General features: G+C 40.9%; 1 pseudogene; it reads left to right on the forward strand.

Moving 5' to 3' along the window:
* The first annotated feature begins 2734 nt into the window (after positions 1 to 2734).
* Positions 2735 to 4341, forward strand: LOC110093289 (annotated as a pseudogene).
* Positions 4342 to 5061: the final 720 nt, after the last annotated feature.

Below are 5061 nucleotides of genomic sequence, written 5' to 3' on the forward strand. Positions count from 1 at the left end.
TAAAATTGTCAAGGACGATCCACGATTGTATGGGACGATCCATTTCGTGTTAACTTTAAAATTTATGGTTTTTGGACGGTTTTTCATGTCTCTTCTATATATAGTCCAATTTAGACTGCCACCAAATCTTTTTTCTCATTGATCTTCGTGTCTATTGAAAGAAGAGTCAAGGAGAGAGTGTGAGAGAGTATTTCAAGAAGGATTCTTGCTACTGGAGTGTGAAGGCTTCACTTGGAGTTTAAAGGTAAGAGTCTTTGCTTTTGAATTGTGATTACTTCACTCTTTTCTTTCTTTCTTCTAGATTTTTTGTGAGGAGATCTGTCAAGAAGATCCGGTTCTCTACCGACACTTGGTGAGTATGAACAGCCGAAGGGTTCTCTACCCACACTAGGAGTGTGTGAACAGCCGGAGGGTTCTCTGCCACACTAGGAGAGTGTAAAAGGACGAACAGTTCTCTGCCAACACTGGGAATAGTATAAAAGGACGTTGGTTCTCTGCCGCACCGGGTAGTGGTGGAAAGAGTTTGTTGTAAAGGCTTCTTCGCCTTGCTGTGGGAGCAAAAGGAGAGATACTATTGGTATTAGTGCAATACTCGGAGGGTGCCTCCGGGGAGTGGATGTAGGTCTGGTTTTGACCGAACCACTATAAATCTTGTGTCTTTTATTCTTTATTGCTTTTTATTTTCAGCTTTTTCTATTTTAAAAATTATGGTTGAAAAATTATTTCTAAAAATTCATTAAAGTTTACTTTCAGTTCAAAATATTCAAAAGAGGGATAAGTTTTTAAAATACTAATTCACCCTCCCTCTTGGATAGCCTTGGGACATAAGCTTAGGTTTAACAACCTAATTCATAGTGAACGAGTTTCAACATATGTCTATATTGTAACTCCCACCATATAATGCGCTCTATATGATGTACATTTGTATCATCAATCCAAGGCCTTCTCCCAAGGAAGGGCCTCATTTGTAATTGACTGCAAATACTAGTGGATCCATTCAAACTGGGACATGCCCCGTGGTTTTTCCCCCTTTTTAGGGGTTTTCCACGTAAAAACTCTGGTGTCTCTTATGAATATTACACCCTCTTTCTTATCTGATTGTGTGCTTGATTTTTGTACAATGCTAAGACGTTAAACTATATATTTCTCTACCATCATGAATATTCTAGGACCCAACAGTTTGGCGCCATCTGTGGGAACGTGGTTCCCAACTGGGGGGCAAAATTTTGCTCCAACCATAGAAGGTTATTCAAGTCAACTTCCTTACATCAGTTATTGTTGCATCAATTTCATAAGAATCAGATGCAGTCCGAGGGGCAATTTTGACTCCAATCATAGTCAAAAAGATCCTCCAATGCTTTCAATATCAAAATGATATTTTAGGAAAATATCACCAAATACAAAGATACTTCCGATCAATTATAATTTTCATACAGTCCCCTGCTGGAATTCTACTCCTTGGGCAAGGTCTTGATCTTGATCTCAAAAAGGCAGCAACGGTCTAAAGATAAAACCTTCTTTACATTTGATTTGGGATACACGCGACATTCGCCCCCTCCCAATCAAAGCAAAATCATTCCCAGGGAGATTCAATTCGACCTCTTCCACACAAGTTAACGTCGTCGAGCAAAGGAGCCAACATAAAACCTAGGATAGGTCTCACATCCTTGATGGATTCTCTTGATCTCTTCCACACAGGTTAACATCGTCAAGCAAAGGCTCTGTTATACAACCTCAGATATGTCTCACATCCTTGGTGGATTCTCTCGACCTCTTCCATACAGATTAATGTTGTCGAGCAAAGGCTCCGACATACTACCTCGGATAGGTCTCACATCTTTGGTGGATTCTCTAGACCTCTTCCACACAGGTTAATGTCATCGAGCAAATGCTTCGACATATAGCCTCAGATAGGTCTCACATCCTTTGTGGATTATCTCAACCTCTTTCACATAGGTTAACATCATTGAGCGGGGCTCTGACATATAACCTCGGATTGGTCTCACATTCTTGTTGGATTCTTTTGACCTCTTCTACACAGGTTAACACCATCGAGCAAAAGCACTGACATATAATCTTGTACAGGTCTTACATCCTTGATGGATTCTCTTGACCTCTTCCATACAGGTTAACATTGTTAGGACTTTCAGCGAAAATCTACCAAACCCTGAGCTTCATCCCATCGTTGTACTTTTACCCGACGTTGGACTTCTACCTACCATCAGACTACTGCCCGCCATCGAACTACTATCCGTCATTGAACTTTTGCCCATCGATGGACTTTCATCAGTCTTCTACCCGATGTTTTACTTCTACTTGACATTAGACTTTAGTCTGCCATCGAACTACTACTCGTCGTTAGAATTCTGACCGTCGATGGACTTTCATCGGTCTTCTATCCAATGTTATACTTCTACTCGACGTTGGACTTCTTCCAATCATCGAACTACTACCCGTCGTTGGACTTCTGCCGGTCGATGAATTTTCTTCGGTCTTCTACTCGATGTAATACTTCTACCCGAAGTCGAACTTCTGCCTACCATCAAACTACTAACTGTTATCGAACTTCTTTCCATCGATAGACTTTCATTAGTCTTCTACTCAATGTTGTACTTCTACCCAATTTCAAACTCATGCCTATCGATGGACATTCATAGGGCTTCTACCCGACGTTGAATTTCTACCTGTTGTTGTACTACTCCCCGACATCAAATTTCTATCGAACATTGAATTTATGGACATCGTTGGAATTCTACTCGACGCCAAATTTCCACCCTTCATAGGACTTCTGTTCATCGTCAGACTCCTACTCGATGCCGTATTTTTACATGATGCCGGATTTCTACCTGTCAATAGTCTTTTCAACTTTCCTCCTTACAATGGTCTCTCCAACCTCCATCGCCAACCAACTACAGATGTGAATCCCTCTCAATCGTGGAATCATTCGAAGAAGAATGTACCACCTGACATGCCCTCTGTACAGGGAGGGACCCTGCAGTCGGATAAGGAATGCCACATATCCAAAAATAGGGGAAAGCCTTAAGTATAGGAAGAGGGCATAAGGGGATAAGGGCGTAAAGGGGAGAAGTATCCTTCTTGCAGAGAGGGGCCCTGGGCCTGGACAGGGGATGCCGCCTATGCAGGGCCTAGGGGAAGGCCTCAAATGAAAGAAGAAGAAGAAGAAAGGGGGAGAAGTCTCCTTCTTGCAAAGAGGGGCCCCGGGCCTGGAAATGGGATACCGCCTGTATAGGGCCCGGGGGAATGCCTCAGTTGAAAGAGAGGAGGAAGTGCAAAAGTTTTATACCCCTTAGGGGTATTTATAGGCGTGAGAGGGGACGAGAAGTTAGGGAAGTTATGGGAAAGAAAAAAAAGCATACAGCTCACCTTGGCTTGTTGGTTGAGAGCTTATGCTTCCAACTAAGAGGTCTTGGGTTCGAGTCTTTGTGTATGCATTGTGTGTGTGAATTTTCCTTAAATAGTCTAAATGTTAAAAAAAAAAATTCAAAAAACTCGGTACACCTCGGTACCGCACGATTTTTGCCTGCGACCGGATGTTTCTCTACATCCGGTGGGAGGACGTAATAATTATTCCAATTATACGCCTCAAAAGGACGCGTCTTTCTAGACAAGCCAGCGGCATCTGTAATAAATAAATGAGAAAATTTTTACAAGAGAAATAAAAAGCAAATAGCTCATTATAAAAGACAAAATTTTATTGAATTTGCCTTGGAATCCTAAGTGAATATGAGAAGGACAAAAACAAAATTCAATTAAAAAGGAACGAAACCTACTCTCTCCAATATTGAGAGTATGCTGTTCCTTGGCCTCTTTATACCCATCATCCTTACCAACGTTCTGGAGCTTCATTGGATTGGTGTCGGCGTGGACTGGTGGTGTAATGAACAGTTTTGGGTTATTGGAGTTGTTTCCGCCCATCTCTTCGCGGTCTTTCAAGGTTTTTTAAAGATGCTAGCTGGTGTTGGTTCAAACTTCACTGTCACATCAAAAGCTTCTGATGATGCTGAATTCAACGAGATCTATGTGTTCAAGTGAACAACACTTTTGATTCTGCCAACCACCCTCATTATTTTAAACATGGCCAGCTTCTCTTTTGCATTGAACAGTGGTTATGAAGCATGGGGGCCTCTGTTTGGTAAAGTTTTCTTCACTCTAAGGGTGATTCTTCTTCATCCCTATCCTTTCCTAAAGGGTCTGATGGGATGGCAAAAGTAGACGTTGACCATTGTTGTGCTGTGGGATGCAATTCGATTGATTGTTAATCTTTTGGTTGCATTCATGTCTACATATCAAATTATTTTAAATTCGCTCCACTTAATCTGAAAATTAGAATTAGTTGTACAGTCATTAATTACAAGAAATTTACTGAGGGACCTCATGTAAACAAAACTCATATACAATTACTATAGCTTGCATTACTATACCTTGCTCATTATATTCAAAGCTCAACGAAGCTTCTAAAATAAATTTTGAGCAATTTCAAATATCTTGGAACACAAATTTCTAACATTTTTTGCAATTTAATCAATTGGAAATACTGTGACGTATATTTTCAGACTTCTGGAACATCGACGTCTGAAAATAGGGGGGCAACTGATACGTCATCAAAAATTTATCTTGATCGGGCACGAATCTCGATGCAAAATCAAGTTGGAAACTTCCGAAATTAAAATTAGGACCATCGAAACTCCGATTTTAGTAAACTTATAGTCAAACTGAACGTCTCAGAAATACAAACCCAACGACACCAAATTCGACTCAATCCGAGCCAAAATAAGTCCAAATCAAGGACCCGAAGCGCTAATGGAAGGTTCGAACGACAATTTGGGATAGCAAACGGTTTCTAAACTTTACGAGCTTATAGTCGAATCGTGTGGCTCGACGACACGAATCCAATGAGCCCAAGATCACTAAATTTTGAAATCATTAAGACGTTCAAATGTCCATCAAATGATCCATGCTCAAGAGATTCAATATCGATCATCCATCCAACCACTCCCCATTTACTCTTGATCTCTCACCTATTTACGGGCCATGCCACTC

Source organism: Dendrobium catenatum, unplaced genomic scaffold (genome assembly GCF_001605985.2).
Source record: "Dendrobium catenatum unplaced genomic scaffold, ASM160598v2 fragScaff_scaffold_743, whole genome shotgun sequence".
In the NCBI taxonomy this organism is placed as follows: domain Eukaryota; kingdom Viridiplantae; phylum Streptophyta; class Magnoliopsida; order Asparagales; family Orchidaceae; genus Dendrobium; species Dendrobium catenatum.